Here is a 22,311-nt window from a genome sequence, read left to right on the forward strand (position 1 = left end):
GCTGGTAATGATTAATGATGGCAAGAGGATTGGGAGAATCTTGATGACCAGGAGACTTTTATTTTTTACTGTATGTAGTTCTGTGTTGTTTAAATGCATTACTATATTTTTAGTATAAAATAAAAGCATGTTTAATCAGATATTCAGTTTGGGATAATGTGACCACCTAGCCATATAGATAATTCGTGTTTGTCCTTGACATAGCTAAAAGGACCTAGCTGCAATTTTTTAAATCTAAAAATTTCTTCTTATAGATTTTTGCACAGACAAAAAATAACGTGGTCCTTAAGGTCATTCTTGATGTTAATTGGGAATTGGAAAGAGGTAGGAGTAAGTTTGTCTCTGTTATGGGAAGAGAAAGGGTGCAAAAATGTGAGTGCTATCATCAGTAATCAAATAGAAATATACATGTGTCATTAAAATTTCTTAAATTCAGCCAATTCCAAAATAAGGCTAAACCAAAAGACAGTATGACAAGACTGTCTACCTGCTTACTGATTTGCCTGCATAGCTATCAACTAATTTCACTGTATGTTTGACTTTGATATAGTATTATCTTTAATTGTTCTTAGATATTTTTTGTTAGTCCACTATTATAAGTTAGTCTATAAAAAAATTTGATTATACACACAGTCTTCTGGGAGAACAGGAGCAGGATTTTGGCATCGTGACATTCTCAGTTTCATAACACTCCCTCCTTCATTTCTTCCTCTCTTAGCAGTCAGCAGAATAGGCTGACATGAGGGAAATGCCTGCCAAGGAACTTTAGTAGGAGGCAGTTTTTAATTAACAGGGGCCAGAGAAGGTGATAACCCCAAGGGATAGTGAAAAGAAATTAACATAGAAAAGCAGTTCCACGCTTCTGTGGGTCCCAAAAGGCCAGTCGTATTAGTGGTGTCTGTTCTGATTGAACTTTTGCTGTGTCTTTTTATTGATTCGGTTGTCAGTATCTGACAAAAGGACTGGGCTCGTCAGTTGTTTGCTCATGGTAGGGGATTATGGCTGGAAACTGCTTCCTTGTATGGCTGACTGAAGAGCGAGAGCTGTCGTGGTTATCATTTCACAGACATGATGAATGTTATTGGGCTTTATGTAAGAATTAAGTATGTGTACACACACAGCTGGACAGGCTTCCTTTGGATTTTTTGAGACTCATTATTCTCTTAGTTCTTTGCTCGGTTTTCCAAAACCTTCTTTAATTATTAAATTATTTTAAAATGCAATTTCAGGGATAATAATTACATTGACTGTTGCAGCCACTTTTTTTCCTGCTATTTACCAAATCCTTGGCTTAACAAGCATTTTAAAAGAAGAATATCCTGTGATTAAATATTTCAAGTTTCTCTCTCAAAGATGAAAATGAATAGTAAATAAAGCTTGCAAAGAACTTGTGAAATCAGCTCATGTAGCAAGGAGGAGAAGGTAGGGGTTTTCTTTTTAACTGCCTAAGAGAGTGCCTTGAGCTGGTAAGCACAGGGTGTGCCTCCGGAGAGCTTTGGTGCTTTAGCACAGTGAGAACAAAAACACAGTTTCTTAAAAATATTTTAAGAATGTTTTGAACACCATGTGGGTCTTTTTAACTCTCTAAGAACCAAGCTAATTCTAGAATTCTATGTATGTTTACCAGTTTAATTGTATACTTTTTCTAAAATAATGGCAGACTTTAACTTTATACTTTTCCAAAAAGTGCAGTGATAATTACTTTGTCTAAATTCAAATAATATTTGTATTATTTACTTACTTGAAACACAGTATTTACTAAGATCATTTCATAAGAAAATATCAGGACTCTGATACTAATACATTCCCTACAGCTTGTTTGTCTTCTTTTTCCTTTTCTTCTTCTTTTTGAGGTTTGTGCACCCATTTATAAAGAAATGGCTCTATTAGAGTTACATGTCCCTCATGTCTAAATTTAATAAGCATCTAGATTGGTCTTGTCTAAAGTAGAAGTCATTAGCCACATGTAGTAATTGATCACTTGAAATGTGGCCAGTTTGAATTGGGATGTACTTTAAGTGTAAAGTATACACTAAATTGTGTAGGTCTGGTATGAAAAAGAGAATATACCATATCTCATTAACAATTTTTATATTAATCACATATTGATGTAGTAATATATTTTTAATGTATTAGGTTAATATATTACCAAAATTATCTGATTTCTTTTCTTTTTTACATTTTTTATATAGCTACTGGAAAATTTTACATTATATATGTGGGTTATGTTATCTTTCTATCAGACAGTAGTGATCTAGATAATAAAGTTAATATTTATTAAGCACTTACTATGTGACACATGCTATTCTAAGTACTTTATGTGCATCATCTCATTTAATTTCAGAATTACCATTAGGATAGGTGTTATTATTACCCCTGTTTTATAGACAAGAAAATTTAGTCAAGAATAGTAAGTAATTTGCTTGATTATGTAACTACATTATACTTCACTCTCCTTTTAATAATTAAAACATTTTTGAAGTGTCTTCATAATGCTCTGCCTAAGACATAGTACTATGCATAGGCAATACACTATAATTGATTACTCTGTAATATATGCTAGCACAATTCTAGATGAATTTGGGAGAGTTGAAGGTTACCAAACAAATTTTTGCATATGCTGTACAATTAGATGTATTAGGTTTAGCAGAGAAAGCATTAAAGTGCTCACAGAAATTCCCTATTATATTCTAGGGTAAGAAATAGTTTAAATTCATCTGTATTTATAAAAATGTTGAAGTAGAGGTATTACCAGAAAAAACTGACAAGTCGTATTTAGTTTAGAATGAGCTCTGATTTCAAGTGTCAGGTTTAAGGTCTATACATGTTTGCTAGAGGGGAGAATAAGGAAGTAGTTATAAACCTATATACCTCTCACATCTTCTACAGAGCTTGAATTATTTTTTGGAGTATAGTGTACTTCTCATCCAAGTTGAGTTAGGAGAAAAATCAGAAGCAGGAAAAGGAGAAGAAAAAGAATGCATGAAGAATAGTTGATAAGTATATTTTCTTATGCTATCTTTAGGAACTGACAGCTCTTCATTTAACAATAGATAATATTAGAAAGACTGCTTCCTAATGGCAAAAAGTTTCTTGGTCATAGACATAAAAGTAAGGGAGGTATATGAATAGACAAAATATCTTTTCTTGTTTCATTTTTCTGCAAATAGTGAGCCAAAAACATGAAACAAGGGAGACAACATCTGAAACTGTTCTGAGATTTCTTGACATTCCTGAATTTGAGGGCCTGTTTCCATAAGACTCCATTGGCATCTGGACAATAGAAGTCATTTAAAGGGGATTAAACAATTGGACCTCATATTACATATTGTCAATAAGAATATAGTTCTATTTTCAAACTGTACTCTGAAAATAGCTGCTGTGAATTTATTTACTTTGTATACTTTTTGGATATTTATACAGCATACACAGAAAAAACATCATTGTTTCTTAAGTGTCAAAATCATTATCTTTAAGATAAATTATTGATGTTTAGAGAATTTTTAAATCACATAGTTTTTAAAAAGTTTCATTCAATATATTATTTATTTTCTTAAATTAGAAGTTTTAAAAATACTATTAAGTAGTTCTATTTACTTAATATCTACTTTAATACAAGGTGGTCATGTGACTAATTATATCACCTTGTTTTCATAATCACAATGTCAGATATTATTTTCCAATTTTTAAAATTGCTGAAGGAATGAAGTTTAGTCATGTCAAGCACTATTTCCAGATTTAAAGGCCAGTAAAAAGGCGAGCATGAATTTAAAGCAAAAATCAAATAAATCTAATACTTTCTCCCCTCAGTTCTCATCAATGTACATTGTTAGAGTTAATGTTGAATCGCTATAATAATAAGATTTGTTTGCAATGGTTCTCATTCTTATGTCTTACCAAATCCTTTGGAGATCTTAATAGCTAATGAGGCTCACAAGGAAAAACTTCCATGTTATAATATTTTCAATTGCTTCCTCTTTAGCCTACATTAATCCTTTCTAATCTACTGTCTTCTACCCCCAATTTTGCCTTCTCCTCTTCCAAAATAACTGTCCTTGCTTAAAATCAAACACATTGCAAATTGCTGTAGACTCCTACACGGTTCCTGTTTCCAGATTCTTCTCCCTATATTTATCGTCCATATTGCCACCATAGCTATTTTTCTAAAATATACTTTTGCTTGTACAATTTCTTTATTTTAAAATCTGAGGAAATTCTTCTTTGCCTTGTTAGATTTTAAGTTTAGACTCCTTAGGAAGGTATTCAATGCTTTAACCTCTCTTTCCAGCGTAAGCTCTCACTTTTCCTGGCTTACGCTGCCTATTTTCCAGTTGCACTGAATATACTCAATGGCTTCTGCATGAGCTATTGGGAATTAAATGTCTGAATCCTTCTAGTGGAGTACCATTTCACCACATGTGTGTGGTCACAGCCAGAGATGAATTCATAACAGATTCCTGAAGCCTGCAGGCTTTGTATACTCTGGTTGTTATTTGATGATTCAGATACACACTGCCAAACCTTTGTAAGCCTGAAGTTTTATCTGATAGATTCCAGAAAAATGCCTGAAGGAACTTTGGCCTTTTCCAGCTCCAAATAAAATCTGAAACCACTTCCTGCTGGAAAATGTAAATTTGGTCCTGATGGATTTTACTTCTCTATTGTCGTAATTTAGGTCAGAATAATAGATTTGAGATAATATTTATTATTCCTAAAAACAAATCCTAGAAAAAGTAGTGACAGATGATATTTTAATTGGTTTGGTCTCTCCAGTTATCCAGTTATTAAATAATCATGAAACCTCTTTTGTGTAACAACTGCTTGAGGTATTTTGTATTCTTGCTTCAAAGTAGAGCAGTTTCTAGCTGCTAACACTGTGATTGATTTTTTCCATACCAAATACAATGTTACGGTCTATTGTTTCCATAGCAAACATATAGCATCTGTCTCCAAACTCAGACTGTGATCCTGTGCTAGCCAGTAATACTTTTATGACCACATCCTTCCATTACAAGTATGAGTGGATTAATATTGATTTTTTTCCCTCCTGTCCAAGACTGAAGTTCTGTCTTAGCTATAATTCACACAGCTGGTATATAAGGATACGCTTGCTCCTCCTTACTTTCATGGGAAGTAGTATTGTTTTGTCTGAAAATCAGTGTACTCTATTTTTAACCCATACATAGGTTGAAAAGTCTGCATACTTTGCAGTTCCAGCCATTTATATTGCCACATGTTTCCAATAACATCTTGGAGCTTTTAGAAACTTGGAGTTTTTAATACATACAAAACTTTGGAAAACCACAAGGAGCTGGCAAGAACACACTGCATTCAACTAGCTAAACACCAAAAATTATAAACCAAGTGAGTGTGTGTGCATGCATGTGTGCACTTGTGTGTGCGTGTGATCTATTTTATAATTTTAAATTCTGGAACTCTTAAGTCAAAAGTTTTCAGCAGAATCTTTCTGCTTTGTTCAATTATAATCCTTCATATTTCCCTTTATCATAGCCCCCTAAATACACCCAGTCTCACCTCTGCACCATTGCTCAGGAATATTCCCTGCCTATAACCCCCTCATTCTCCTCTATCACTACACTAAACTTAGTCCCTCTTCAAAACCTGGGTCAAATTTTACCTTTTCCTCAAAGCTTATTGCAATTATTCTGGTTCCTGGTGATTCCTTTTGTAATTTTCTTCCAAGAGTAAAGTAAGCACTATAAATATTCACTTTTAATTACGTTATCCCTTGCATTTACATAGTGTGGCCCTGAATACCACCAAAGATATTGGAAGCTCCTAGATAAAACATGTGTGAAGGAATCAAACCACAGTGCCTGACAAACATTAGTTACATCTGAATGTGTACTATGTTTTACAATTCTTTGGTATCTCATTCAGCATCTATCATGAAGTTAGGCTGGTATTAATTGGTAGCTGCAAATGTCCAACAGAGATGGCATTTCTTGTTCCAATGCTAAGAAAGTTGAAAGAGGACTGAATTAGGATTTCAACAATATGAGTTTCTTCCTGGGCTTCACCATTGCCAAATTACATGACCTTCAGAAAGTTAATTACTATTTTCAAGTTCAAATACTTTGCATAAAAGTTATGTGGTTGTACCTGCTTACACCACAAAGAACTCCTTTCTTTTTTGTGCTCTAAATCCAAAATCCACAGGACTGAGTCTGTTCTAAATTGTGTACCATAACTCTGCTTCCCATTTTCATGGGTGATTGGAGCAAAACATTCCTGACTCCAGCTTAGCCAACCAGATTCTGCTACAAGGGGAGATTGAGACAGGGAATCTGTAGATAGTAGTTTATAAACTATAGAATTATGAATACTACGGTGTGTTTGGAAAACGGAAAATTTGATCTGCAGACTTAAGAATGAAGAAATGCACAAGAAGAGATGAAAAACAGGACAGCCATCAAGGACCAAAATGTCTTTCAAATCGAATTCTAAGCATTTGCTGAGGCCTGCCTGTACCCTGACTTTGATTTCCTTTGAGACTTGGGCCATGACTTACCTTAACACAAAGAACATGTTTGTCTTACTGCTGTGGTATTCCAAAGTCTCATATAGTCCCTGGCCTACAGAGGTTTTTTGTGAATATCTGTTAAATGAGTACATAGATTCCACTTTTTTTCTTTCTTTTCACACATTTTCTTCATCTGGTTCTGTTGAAACAAAGCACCGAGTTCTGACTAATATAGCATTGGGCCAAATCATATCTAAGTCCCACTATAATGCTATAACTTGGTGCTTTTTATTTGATCAAATTGGCCTTTTGTAAATATTATTATACTTTTGAAAATATCGAAGGGAATTAGCTAACATTTACTTTTTCTCTACTATATTCTAGACAATTTACACTTCTTTTTTTACACTTTCCAACAAAATGATGATAACACTACATATGGTCTAATTTTCAGAGATAAAAGCTAATACTCAGTGGTAGTCTTGAGTAGGTGACGAATTAAAATTTGAACCCACATATTCACTTCTAAACCCTTTATTCCATTTTTGCTCTATCATCTGGCCTGAAAGAACTGGTGATACAACCTGTGCACTGAAGAACTGATGATACAATCTGTGTGTTGGAATTTTGCAATGTTTTTTAGGGATGGCTTTGGGATTTACAGTAAATCTGATGATTTTCATGTGCAGATTAATTTAAAAAACACAATCACTTTATTTTCACATTTATGAAGTGTCCCATAGGTATATTTTTTAAATTCATGTGTATACTTTATAATTCCTATCCTCAGGAATTATGTGTATGAATAATTGCCCCACAAAGTAGCATGGGAAATGTTCTATAGAAATGTTAGCCAAAGATTTATGAAAGTTCAAAGAAAAAGAGAAACATTCAGAAATAGCTTTGTGGATAAATGAGCATTTTAAATTCATCTGTGAAGGAGGAGAGAATATGGGCATGTGGAGCTTTGGAAGCCAAATATACGCCCGGTAGAGGGATGGGATGAGCTGAAGGAAGATGTTGGAAAGTAAGTAACTGTCACATACATTTGGTTATTTGAACTTCAGTAAACCTCCTAAGATGTAATGATTACTGAATAGCAGCAAGTTACGTTGGCATTTTCTGATTTGACTTGTACTTTATAAGATATATCAGTCAGAGTACTGGGTTGCAATAGAAACTGACTATTGGAGCTATATAAGGATTTTGAGCTGAATATCAATTAGCTCAAAAAATGATTAGAAAATCTGGAGATTCAGACACAAAATTAGCACAGGAGCCAGGGTAATAGGAATTACTCGACATATAGTTTGGAAGCCAATGCTTGAGTGAAGGAACTTCTGCATGCATAAAGATCCATTTATAGAACTCCTATTGTTTTTTAGTGTTATGGACTGAATATTTGTGTCCCTCATTCATATGTTAAAGCCCTAACTCCCAATGAAATGTTATTTGGGAATGGAACATTGAGGAGGTGTTAGGGTTAGGTGAATTTGTGAGTGTGGGGCCCTAATATTGGGATTAGTGCCCTTATAAAATGAGACACCAGAGAGCAATCGCTTGTATGTGCTCTCTCTCTTTCTCTCTACTATGTGACAAATCAGTGAGAAGGCAGCAACTGGCAAGCCAAAACCAGAGCCCTTATCAGGACCCAGCTATGCTGTCATTCTAATTTTAGATCTGCAGCCTCCAAAACTATGAGAAAATAAATTTCTGTTCTTTAAGCTACCTGCCAAGACAATTAGACACTGCTTATATAGGCTGTGAAGAATACAGATATTAGTCCGTTCTCATGCTGGTTTAAGGACATACCTGAGACTGGGTGTATTAGTCTGTTTTCATGCTGCTGATAAAGATATACCTGAGTTTAAAAAAGGAAGAGGTTTAATGGATTTACAGTTCCACATGGCAGGGGAGGCCTCACAATCATGGTGGAAGGTGAAAGGCACATTCACATGGTGGCAGACAAGCGTGCAGGGAGACTCCCATTTTCAAAACCATCAAATCTCATGAGACCCACTCACCACATGGGAACAACACAGGAAAGACCTGCCCCATGATCCAACTACCTCCCACCAGGTCTCTCCCACAACCACATGGGAATTGTGGGAGTTACATTCAAGAAGATATTTGGGTGGGGACTCAGCCAAACCACATCATTCCACCCCTGGCCCCTCCTATATCTCGTGTCCTCACATTTCAAAACCAATCATGCCTTCCCAACAGTCCCCCAAAGTCTTAACTCATTTCAGCATTAACTCAAAAGTCCACAGTCCAAAGTCTCATCTGAGACAAGGCAAGTCCTTTCTGCCTATGAGCCTGTACAATCAAAAGCAAGTTAGTTACTTTCTAGATGCAATGGAGGCACAGTCATTGGGTAAATACAGTCATTCTAAAGGGAGAAATTGGCCAAAACAAAGGGGCTACAAGGCCCCATGCAAGTCTGAAATCCAGCGGGGAAGTCAAATCTTTAAGCTCCAAAATGATCTCCATGTCTCACATCCAGGTCACACTAATGCAAGAGGTGGCTTCCCATGGTCTAGGGCAGCTCCACCTCTGTGGTTTTGCAGGGTATAGCCTCCCTCTTGGCTGCTTTCATGGGCTCACATTGAGTGTCTGTGGCCCTTCCAGGTGAACAGTGCAAGCTGTCTATGGGTCTGTCACTGTGGGGTTCGGAGGATGGTGGCCCTCTACTCCCAGCTCCACTAGGTAGTGCCCCAGTGGGGACGCTGTGTGGGGGCTCCAACTCCACATTTTCCTTCTGCATTGCCCTAGCAGAGGCTGTCCACGAGAGCCCCACCCCGTAGCAAACTTCTGCCTGGAACATCCAGGCATTTCCATACATCCTCTGAAATTTAGGTGGAGGTTCCCAAACCCCAATTCATGACTTCTGTGCACTGGCAGGCTCAACAACACATGGAAGCTGCCAATTACTTGAGGCCTGCACTCTCTGAAGCCATGACCTGAGCTCTACATTGGTCCCTTTCAGCAATGGCTGGAGCAGCTGGGACACAGGGCACCAAGTCCCTAGGCTGCACACAGAATGGGGACCCTGGACCTGGCCCACAAAACCACTTTTTCCTCCTAAACCTCTGGGTCTTTGATGGTAGGGTCTGTTGCAAAGGGCTCTGATGTGTCCTGGAGACAATTTACCCATTGTCTTGGTAATTAACTTTTGGGTCCTCATTACTTATGCAAATTTCTGCAGCTGGCTTGAATTTCTTCTCAAAAAATGGGATTTAGTTTTCTATTGCATTGTCTGCTGCAAATTTTCCAAACTTTTGTGTTCTGTTTCCCTTTTCAAACTGAATTAGTTTAACAGCACCCAAGTTACCTCTTTAATGCTTTGCTGCTTAGAAATTTCTTCCATCAGATACCCTAAATCATCTCTCTCAAGTTCAAAGTTACAAATCTCTAGGGCAGGGGTAAAATGCTGCCAGTCTTTTTACTGAAACATAACAAGAGTTACCTTTGTTTTAGTTTCCAACCAGTTCCTCATCTCTATTGGAGACCACCTCAGCCTAGATTTCATTGTCCACTTTATTATCAGCATTTTGTTCAAAGCCATTCAACAGGTCTCTAGGAAGTTCCAAACTTTCCCACATTTTCCTGTCTCCTTCTGAGCCCTCCAAACTGTTCCATCTCCGGCCTGATGCCCAGTTCCAAAGTCATTTCCACATTTTTGGGTATCCTTTCAGCAGTGCCCTACTGTACTGGCACCAAGTTACTGTATTAGTTCATTTTCATGCTGCTGATAAAAACATTCCTGAAACTGGGCCATTTACGAAAGAAGAAGCTTAATGGACTTACAGTTCCATGGGACTAGGGAGGCCTCACAATCTTGGTGGAAGGTAAAAAGCATGCCTCATGTGGCAGCAGACAAGAGAAGGGAGCTTATATAGGGAAACTCCCATTTTTGAAACCATCAGATCTCATGAGACCCACTCACCACCACGAGAACAACATGGGAAAGACCCGCCCCCATAATCAACCACCTCTCACTAGGTCCCTCTCACAACCCTTCGGAATTGTGGGAGTTACAATTCAAGATAAGATTTAGGTGGGGCCACAGCCAAATCTCATCACTGGATACTTTATAAAAGAAAGAGATTTAATTGACTCACAGTTCTGCATGGCTGGGGAGGGCTCGTAAACGTGGCAGAAGGTGAAGGAGGAGGAAAAGTACATCTTACATAGTGGCAGGGAAGAGAGCGAGTGCAGGGGAACTGCCCTTTATGTAACCATCAGATCTCATGAGACTTATTGACTTCATGAGAACAGCATGGGAAAAACCTGTTCCCATGATTCAATTATTTTACACTGGGTCCCTCCCATGATACACTGGGGATTACGGAAACTATAATTCAAGATGAGATTTTGATGGGGACACAGCCAAACCATATCAACAGAGAGGAAAAATCATAGTCCTTACCCTCAAAATATATAATCTAGGAAGGATACAGTGGCTCATACCTGTAATCCTGGCATTTTGGGAGGCTGAGACAGGAGGATTGCTTCAGGCTGGAGATTTTAAACCAACCTGGGCAACATAGCAAGACCCTATTTCTACAAAAATATACAAAAATCAGCCAGGTGTGGTGGCACATGCTGGTAGTCCTAGCTTCTCAGGAGGCTGAGGCAGGAGGATCCCTTGAGCCTAGGAATTTGAGGATACAGTGAGCTATGACTATACTGCTGTACTCCAGTCTGGGTGACCAAGTGAAACACTGTCTCTAAAAAAAAAAAATGAGAGATATATATACATGTCTTATAGGTATATATCAAAAATATATATTTTGATCATATATGTGATTGAAATAAGTGTATCACTTTCACACCCACACCCAAAATGTGTTACCCATAATGTGTTAATTTTTATCTTTAATTTAAAATATATATATATATATATATATACTTAAAATATCAAATCTTACCTATGTTACTCTGTTGGATAACAGCAATTCTCTGCCTCATCCTCCCCTAACCTTCATTGTTGGTGCTTGGGACTAGTTAGTTTCATCTCCTTTGTTGTTTTCATTTTTTATTTTGCCTTCAGATTCTTAAATAAATATTATATACTACTATTTCTTAATCTATCAGGCTTAGATAGTATCTGTTGATTTGCTCCTAAAGGGTTAAAATTTAATCTCTTTTATACCACCATAGTCTCATTTGTTCTCCTCAACTTCTAATGTTAATATATAAGAAGTTATAGTTAAGTAAATAACTGTTTACATTTTATGCTTACATAAATATTGAGCAAAGTGGTGTATTATGTGTATGTTTTCTTTTTGTACAATAATTTTTGTGTAGTAAATAATTTGCGTTTTCCTTCAATTTGCTTAGCTTCCATGTTCTCACTCACATTTTAAAATTCTCTTTCAAATTAATCAAATACTGGGAATAACTTCAAATTCTCAGAAAAATTAGCAATCTCATCGTTTATCATGGGGTGCTGTTACCCACAGCACTTCGTTTTTTTGCTCCATTCTGCACATAGGGTCGTTGAATGGAATGTTTTCTCAGACATCCCTGTATCATACTCTGACACTTGGTTGGCTGGATTTTCTCTTTCTTGGTTTATAAACTTATTTTACTGAAGCATATTTTTCACGGACTTCCTGAGAAAGAATTCCTTGTTTGTACAAATGCATCTTTATTCTGACTTCACACTTGATTGAAAGTTTGATTTGGTATAGAATTCTAGGATGAAAAAATTCTTTTTCTCATAGTTTGGAAAGCACAGTTCTACTACCTTCTAGCTTCTGTGATAACACTGAAAATATGATTCCCATTCCTTTGTATTTTATATTTTTGGCTGTTATTGTTTTATACATGAATTTTTCTTCTATCTCTCTAAGAATATTAATTACAGGGTTTTTTTTCTTAAAGTTTTCTCCTCTTCCCTGCATTGTCTCTGTGTTCTCTGTGTTCCCTGCTCCTGCTTACTGTGTTTTCCATGCTCTGTTGAAGTCTTACTTATATTGTTTGTAGATCCTTGGCATTCTATTTATACTCCAGAAAGAAATGGAAGACTTTGGGGCTACAGATGGAACTACTAACTGGTGAACTTCCCAATGTGATCAAGCAGCAATCCTTTTTGTGTGTGGTAACTCAAGTATCAGAAAGAAAAGGAGGCCTTTCAATTATTTCTCAGGAAAAAAATATTCCAATACCCTGATTTGAAAGAGATAAAGGCAGGCAGCTGATAAATGCCTTGAATCAGATATTCTCAGAACACAGTGATAGAAACTGGTCAACGGTTTTATAATATAATATGTATACGTCTTTTAGATTTAGTGGTTTATTCCATTGTTTAGATATCTGTTTTCTTACTTATCTTATGTCTGGTTGTTCTATCCATTGTTGAGAAGGAGATATTAAAGCTCCAACTATTATTGTAGAACTATTTCTCTCTTACACTGTCAGTTTTTATTTTAAATATTTTGATAGTCTGTTATTAGGTACATAAATGTTTATAATTGTTGTATCTTCTTGATGTATTGAAACTTTTATTAATATATAATGTTCTTATCTCATGACCTTTTTTGATTTATAGTCTATTTTGTCTAATGTTAGTATAGCCATCCCTCCCCTCTTTTGATTACTGTTCACATGAGACATTTTTTCATTTATTCACCTTAAACCTGTTTGTGTCTTTAGATCTAACGAGAGTCTCTTGTAGACAGAATATAGTGGGTCATGTTTTTTAATCCATTTTGCCAATCTCTATCTTGATTGGAAAGTTTAATGCATTTACATTTATAGTAATTATAGTGAGTCTTCCATATCCATGTGTTCCACATCCATGAATTCAACCAACTGTAAATAAAAAATATTCAGAAAAAAGTCCAAACATTTTCCAAAAAGCCAAACTAGAAGTTGCTGTTGGACCAAATACTATATTGAATCCATGCAAAGGTAGTGTTATACAGGCATTGTATTAAGTACTATGAGTAATCTAGAGATTAAAATATGGAGCAGGATATGCATAGATTATAAGCAAATACTATGCTATTTTATATAAGGGACTTGAGCATTTGAGGATTTTGGTATCTGCCAAGGGTCCTGTAACCAACTTCTTCCAGACAATGAGGAATGACTGTACCAAAAAGATAAACAATTATGTCCTTTTGCTATCTCTTTTCTATATGATTTATAACTTCTTTTGGTCCCTCATTTTCTGAATTATTATCTTCCTTTATGTTTAGTTGATTTTTTGTCGCGAAACATTTTAATTTCCTCCTCATTTCCTTTTGTATATATTCTGTAACTGTTTTCTTTGCGCTTACCAGGGGAATTACTTTTTAACATTGTACAGTTATAGTCTTCTAATTTGGATTTATACCAGTTTATCTTGAATAACATACAAAAACTCTGTAGTTTTGTAGCTCCAGCTCCTTACCTTCAGTTCCAATGTCACAAAATTAAATCTTTATACAGGTGTGTTCAAAAGCATACATTAATAATTTTTAACATGTTATCCCTTAAATTATATAGAAAAGAAGTTTGAGTTCCAAATCATTGTTACAAATAACACTAGCTTTTTAAATTGCCCAGGTATTTTTACCTTAAATGAGATCTGTATTTCCTCATACAGCTTCAAGTTACAGTATAATATCCTTTTATTTAAAATTTCAGGACTCTCTTTAGTTTATGTTGTGTAGAAAATGTAGTGATAATAAACTTCCTCACTCAACTTTTGTTTATCTGGGAATGCCTTGATTTTTCCCTCACTTTTGAAGGACCATTTTGCATGACATAGAATTGTTGGCTGAACATTTTTCTCTGTCAACTCTTGACTACACACGCCCACTGCCTCCTGGCTTCAAAAATTTATCACGAGATATCTGCTAATAATCTCACTGAGGTGCTCTTCTATGTATGTGATGAGTTGTTTCTTTCTTGCTGCTTTCCAGATTCTCTCTGTCTTTGGTTTTTGACAGTTTGCTTATAGCATATGTTGGTGTGGATCTCTTTGATTTCATCCTCCTTGAAGTTTCCTAAGCTTTTAGATGTTTACATTCATGTCTTTCATCAAACCTGGGAAGTTTTTGATCATTATTTCTTCAAATGATCTATTTCCCCATTTCTCTCTCTTTGCTCCTTGTGAGGCTCCCATAATGAGCATATTGGTCTGCTCAGGTGTCTTAAGCTCTATTCATTTTTCTTGAATCTTTTTGTTCCCTATTTCTCAGAATAAATGATTTCAATTGTTCCATCTTCAGGTTCACTGATTTTGCCCTCTGCTTGTTCATTTCTGCCTTTGAATCCCTCTAGGGACTTTTTCATTTCAGTTATTGTACCTTTCTGTTACAGAATTTTTTTCTCTGTTGATATTTCCATTTTATTCATCCATCATTGTCATTACTTTCTCCAAATCTTCATTTCGTTCTTTGAACGTCTTTTAGACAGTTTTTTTAAAATGATTGTCTAGTAGGTCTGACATTTGGTCTTTTTTAGGGAGTTTCTGTTTGTTTGATTTTTATTTGAATGAACCACATTTTCCCATTTATTTGTATGCCTTGTGATTTTGTTTGTTGTTGTTAACGAAAACTCTGTGCTAAATAATGTGATTACTCTAGTAATCAGATTCTTCCCTCTTCACCAGAGTGGGCTGATTTTTGTTTTTGTTTTGTTTTAATTGTTGTAGGCTGTTTTTATATCCAGGATCAGTCTGAAGTATAAACTTAAGGTCTTTTCTGAGCCTCTGCTTTTCTTTGTCCATGTACAGTGACTTTCTAATTTTCCCTATATATACACAGATGTTCTATAATGTCTTCATCTTTAAACCCTGGTTCCCAAAAGGGGAACAGAGCAAAATGAAGAGATGGGGGTAAAATAGTGCCAGCCCTTTAAATCCTGTGGAACTTGCTTCAATCTGTGGGGGAGGGGCTTGCAACAATGGGGAAACTGGAAATGCAGCACCTCTGTGATCAAAAGCAGCACTCAGTCATCAAAACATAGACTTATAATATGTGAAGAACAGCGTCCTTATTGCTCACTCTGGATACCAAAGCTCTGTGTCAGATATTCCAAGAATGCATACACAGTTGCCCTGCCACAGGTCTGGAGGCTTGAAGATGGGTAGTTACTGTTGAGCTAAGACCTAAAATTGAGCAAAAGTAACTCTAATTTACTATCTGAGTCTTTCCTTTAAAGTCGTAAGGCTTCAACAGGCTCCAGATTTTCAAAAATAGTTACATCAAATAGGTTCTTCCAGTGAAATGATTACCTAGGTAGGGAGACAGATTCCTTGTGCTTCCTACTCCATCATCTTCTCAGAATCCTCTCTTTAAAAGAGTATGTATGCATTTATTTAATACCTTTTTAGCCACATTTCAAAGCCTCTTGGAAAGGTACATTGTGTTCCTGAATCTTGACCTCTTGTTTTCAATTCCTTCAATGGAAATATCTTATCCAAAAGAAGCATATACAGCGAAGAGAAAGATTTAGTCTTCTATCAGGGTGTAAATGGAGTGGTGGAAAGGCTGGGTTATTCATTGCTTTGTACATAGCTTTGCAAATACTCTTTACTTTCAGCTCAGACTAATGTTCACAGTGCTGAGCTTCTCAGGCGGTTCTTCAAAACAAATTGATTCATTTATTGTTGATTTTCCCCTTCTTCTGGCACTAAAATGTTAAGTTCTTCCACTGTGCTAAGCTAGCTACCACTCCACTATTTGCTTCCCATCTTTCAAAACTTGGTTGAAATAAATGTATCTCCCTTTGTCTTCTCTGTTGTCCTTCTTTCCTTGTGGGGCAATAATGTAATAATGCCATTTATTATTACATTTCCCTTTTATTGGGTTTTGTGGGAGAAGAAAATATACACACATGTGATCCCTTTACAATATTTAACTAGAAGTGAGGCCCTGCAATACGGATAATTAACAAGCATCTTAGATGATTCCATTATGTAATTGTTTGAGAAGATTTCTTTAGAGGAGAAATGGACATGTGTGGGGAAGAATATTATCTCAGAAGGTAACATCTGAAGGGTAAGTACAACTTGGCCATGGAAAAAGTCCTGGGAGTCGATTGAGGAGAGGGAACAGTATGGTACAGGCCTGAAATATACAATTCCTCTGGGGAATTTAATGATGCTTAATGTGGATGAAGCACAGATTGGAGTGATAGTGAGGAGGCTGTAATGATGGTGATGGTAACAGATGAGGGTAAAATGTAGGAGAGTAGTGGAAAGATTTTATGCAAATAAGAATGATTATTAGCTGCAGTATATAAATAGGTGATAGAAAAAAAGAGAAGAAAAACACAAACATGGAAGGAGAGAGATGAACTAAGAACCATTTTCTGTGACCAAGGTATAAGATAATTATGTCAAAAACCAGGTGATAATGACAGTATGAAAAGGCAAAAGTAGATAAGTTCTACAAATACATTGGGGGAAAACAACAATTTAGCAAATAGGTATGTAAAGAGATGAGAAAGGAATGCTGAAAGTGACTACTAGGTTTTGATTTGGGGACAACTGAGTGCAGTGACGCCATCCATTCTGAAGGAGAAACATTTTTGAGAGGAGTGGCAGACAACGCACTGAGATTAAATTTAGACATTAATTTTGATAACCACAGGATATCTAGTAGAAATGTTTAATAGTCTCTTTGGATTAGAAGTTCAGGAAAGAATTGGGGCTGGAGATAAAAGAGAGAGTGGCCATTAGTTTATATGTCATAGTTGAAGAGTAGAAATTTCTCAAGAGAGATTATAAAATCAGAGGAATAATAACTACTAGTTATTAACTATTTATTATGTGACATTCATAGTTGTGAGTACTTAGTACCAACAATCACCTTATACAAAAACTCTTTTCTGCCTTAGTAAAGGGAAAACCAGGGCCTGAGGGATTAGGTTGCTTTCCATGTGTTCACTGATAAGCATGTGATAGAGCCAAGAATCAAACCTAGGTTTTTCCCAACTCTAGAATATATTCTCCTCCTACTTTGCTCTTCTCAAAACTAAAAGCAGGTAGGTTGAAAATGGAATTCATTTAACGAGCAGGCAGATGGAAAGAATCCTTAAATGTTTATGATACAGAGCAGTGATATTAGCAGAGAAAAACTGAAAGAATGTGGTATTGTAGAATTTAATAGAAAAGAGAAATTCAAGGAGGGAAGAGTTAACACTGGCAAACACCACAAGAAGATTAAATAAGAGAACAAAAAATTGTCTATTGTATTCATTCACAAAGTGGTCTTTGCTGACTTTGGTGAAAGTGAAGTCTGCAGAGTGCTGGAGACTGAAGCCCTCACTGTGGGCTGTTAAATGGAAGAGCAGTTAGGACATAGAAACAAGTAATTCAAGATGTCAGGCTGTGAAAGCAGGGTGAGGTGAAGGGCACTTGTTAGATACAGTGTATGGTGGAGAGAGAACCTGAGAAGACTGGAGTATGTCTAGATGCTAACTGGAAATAGTAAATAACTGACAGTGAATTTACAAAGAAAAAGTGTATTTGTAAGCTAATGTTGAGGGAAGCCAGCATAGCTTTGGAATAGTTTCATCCTTAGACTTTTAAAATTGAAAATATATTCATTTTTCTCATTATAAATATAATTCTGCCTTCTTTAGAAATTTTAAATACCAAAATATATAAATTAGAATCTGAATGTACCCCTGTAATTTCAATCATATCTCAAGATGGCTGCTTTTGAAAATTGTTTAGTCTTTCAAACTTTAAAAAATGAATCTGTAAACAAATATATACTAATAAAATGGAATTATAATATAGACATTGTTAAATAAGCAGATTTTTCACCTTTAAACAATATATCATGAATAGATATATTTCTATGTTAATATAAAGCAATTTCAAGCTCTTAATGTCTTCATAGTATTCCATTGTAGAATATATTTAATGAATTCCATTTTTAAATTTTATTTTTTAATTGAAATATGATAATTGTACATGTTTATGGGGTACATAGGGATGTTTTGATAAATAATGTATAGTGATCAGATCAGGGTAATTAGCATATCCATTATCTCAAACATCTATCATTTCTCTGTGTTGGGAACATTTCATATCCTCCTTTAGCTATCTGAAACTGTGTGACATACTGTTGTTAACTCTAGTCATCCTACAGTAGTCCAGAACACTAAAACTTATTCTGCCTATCTAATTGCCAATTCCTTATTTATGAACATGTAGAAAGCTTTCCATTTTTTTCATAAAAAATCCAACAGAATAGCTATACTTATATTTTGATCTTTTTTTCTTAAAATATTTTTTGGAATATTTCCAAAAATATAATGGCTGGGCCAAAGAACACAGTGCTAAATAGCACTAATCCATACTCCTATTGTTGGCAAGTAGGTGGGGAGAATTTCTTCCACTGATTAGATGGATAGAAATAAAAGGAGATTGTAAATGAAGAGCTGGCTTTCCAGAGTGGGCAAAGAAAGCTGAGCGACTACCCTGTTCATTTCCCCTCTTGCCCTCACCCCTTTCACTATATTTTCTAATTTCTCTGTGAAGTAGGAGACAAATCTTCCTGTTCAGAGTGAGGATGAAGGATTAGGTATATATACTTAAGGAAAATAGAAATTACTTAACAGAGTAACTATGAAGAGAGAAAGAGAGCTGTGTGCTAAAACAGTGGAGGAAATCAGGTAGCCTTGAGGCCTTATGGCCAGTTAAGGCCATGAAATTGTAATCAGCAAATCTTCCTGATCTTGAAATCTTTTTCCCAGCAACATTCAGCAACCTTGGTGTAGAAACAGAGAATATAGCCAGAAGGATTCATCCATGTAGCTATTTTGTTAGATGGGTGCAGCCAAGGAACAGGGAGCTAAGAACTGATGGTCTGTGGGGTCCAAGTTAGATAAGAAGGAAGAGAAGAGACTGATAGGCAGGAACTTACAGATTTAGAGAAATTAGTGCACTAACCAGCTGGCAGTTTTATAACCATATCTAGTTGTACTCATATCTCTGGCAATGCTTTTAGTATTCTTTTTATGTATTATAATTTACACACTTGTCTATATTCATAAAGCTGTGCTTTTAGAGATATCCATACCAAATTGCAATTAATCAGCTTACCAATTTACAAGTCAGTATTTCTGTTGCCCTTTTGTGTGCATATGTTTGCATTTCCAGCTATTAAACCACAACATGCAAATATACGGATCTGTGGAGGTGAGTAAAAAATATGACCATTAAAGATTGTCAGATGTACAAGAAAAATGCTTGTTACAGCCATACCACTAAAGCTAATTCATTTTATTATAGATTTTTAAAGAATGGAGATTATATTGCTCTAATACATTTATATGACCAGATTTTCATAAATTTCTTTGAGGGCCATTGGCAAGCATTGTCTTTAAAAATTGCCATAACTGAACTTTTTTTCTGATTAAAGATAGTTTATAATATTCTGTGTCTCATGAACTTTTTGAGTATCTATGTGTAGCAAAATGATTTCAGGTTACACATATTTTGCTTCAATGGAATACAATTCCTGTGAGGTATTTTTATCCAAAGACTCCTTGATGACTTTTTTAAAAATTAAAAACTAACAGACCTCACAATATGATCCATTATGACATACCTAAGCTTGACTTCTTGCTCAAACTTAGAATCAAATCATACTTCTGTTAATTATCTGGCTGAGAATAGTATAATCAAGATGGTAAAATTAAAGACCATTTTTGTTTTTCTCTTTTCAGAAATAAACAATTTCACAGTCATATTTTTATTTCTCCATTGTATTAAAATCTTATTACTATAACTTGTATATTATTATTTAAGTAAATTCACTAAAATTATTATTATTTTTTTTTATACGGAGTCTCGCACTGTCACCAGGGCTGGAGTGCAATGGCATGATCTCGGCTCACTGCAACCTCCGCCTCCCGGGCTAAAGTGATTCTCCTGCCTCAGGCTCCTGAGTAGCTGGGATTACAGATGCCCGCTACCACGCCCGGGTAATTTTTTATATTTTTAGTAGAGATGGGGTTTCACTATGTTGGCTAGGCTGGTCTTGAACTCCTGACCTCATGATTCGCCTGCCTCATCCTCCCAAAGTGCTGGGATTACAGGCGGGAGCCACCACACCCGGCCTCATCTTTTTTATTCTTGAAAAACAGCATCTAATAGATTTGGTGGGTTTGTCACTAGAGGCAATGTTCATAGAGAAGGGCATGAAATACAATTCTAAATACCCTTAATATGTTTGTTTTTAAAATTCCTTTCTTTTTCTTTTAACAAATATCAATTTTGTACCTACATAGGGCCTGGAATTCTGAAAGGCACAGAAGGTACAGCGGTGTCCACGATAGACCTGATCCCTTTCTTACTGTCTATAATCTGGGAGGTCCGAGTTAATTTTAGATGGGATCCTATAGAGTTAAATGAGATACTCTGTGTGATGGTTAATACTGAGTGTCAACTTGATTGGACTGAAGGAGACCAAATATTGGTCCTGGGTGTGTCTGTGAGGGTGCTGCCAAAGGAGATTCACATTTGAGTCAGTGGGCTGGGAAAGGCAGACCCACCCTTAATTGGGTGGGTACCAACTGATCAGCTGCCAGCGAATATAAAGCAGGCAGCAAAACGTGAAAAGGAGAGACAGGCGTAGTCTCCCATCCTACCCCTTTCTCCCATGCTGGATGCTTCCTGCCTTCGAATCTTGGACCCCAAGTTCTTCAGTTTTGAGTCTCAGACTGACTCTCCTTGCTCCTCAGGCTTGCAGACAACCTATTGTGGGACCTCGTGATTATTTCAGTTAGTACTTAATATACTCCATGTATATGTATATGTATATGTACATATATATATTAGTTCTGTCGCTCTAGAGAACCCTGACTTATACACTTAATAAACTCTGTGAGCTCTCGAATAGAGCTGCTGGCTGAGGCACTGCGGGTTAGGAAGAAAAATCTATACCTGGAACACATATTATTTCTTTGCCTCTTCCTGGTGGAGGGTGTTTGTTTGTGTCAAACAACTTGCCACTAAGTGGCTAGTCGTTCTTCCTCAAGATCCACCCATAAGCAGGGCTCAGTGTTGGTCTCCACTGTAAATATGCAGGATATTCAGCTGTGGCAGCAGCTAGATCAGCATCAGTTAAGAGGGCACATGATTCTGGGCATGGGCATACCCCCTTCCCTGCCAAGGCTTCCTTATGCAAATACTGGAGTGACCAAAGTCAGAGGCTAGCTGGTATCTACTGGATGAGTCATCTGTAGTACAGAGCCTTCTTTTGGATCTCTGATGGGAATTGACATGACACACAAGTATCAACAAACTTAGCTCCCACTCTCATGGATCCTCCTGCTTGCTTCTTTCCCATAATCCTTGTCTTTAACTTTCAATTCTCATTCCTTGTAGGACCCTAACCGAGTCATTTGCCATTGCCTATGAATCTGGATATATTTACCACAGACCATTTCCACTCCACACCAAGTTAATGAACAGGTATATTGCTCAAAGCTCTGTCTATTGTGAAGGTTTCCTCTCCTCTTCTTTCAGAAACTGCTCTGGTTGTGTGGCAACTGTGCAGTTTCAGGCTGCATAAACAAATCTAGCTGATCAATGCATAACCCAGACCAATCCCTTATTAGGCCATAATAAGAGTTGAGGCAGAGGTATTTATACAACAGGGGTAGATTTCATGGGGGTATGGGCTAACTGTTCATTTACCTTACCTGTACTCCTCTGGACCTGCCTGGTACCAATTTCCATCATATATGTTGGGCTGCTGTTATACCCACTCACCGTCTTGGTTTGGTGTTTCTGACATTGATACTGTAGGGTAACAGAATATGCAACCCTAAAATATGCCACTTTAGCATAGGATTATTTTAAG

The sequence above is a fragment of the Trachypithecus francoisi genome, unplaced genomic scaffold (genome assembly GCF_009764315.1).
Source record: "Trachypithecus francoisi isolate TF-2019V2 unplaced genomic scaffold, Tfra_2.0 Lachesis_group2, whole genome shotgun sequence".
In the NCBI taxonomy this organism is placed as follows: domain Eukaryota; kingdom Metazoa; phylum Chordata; class Mammalia; order Primates; family Cercopithecidae; genus Trachypithecus; species Trachypithecus francoisi.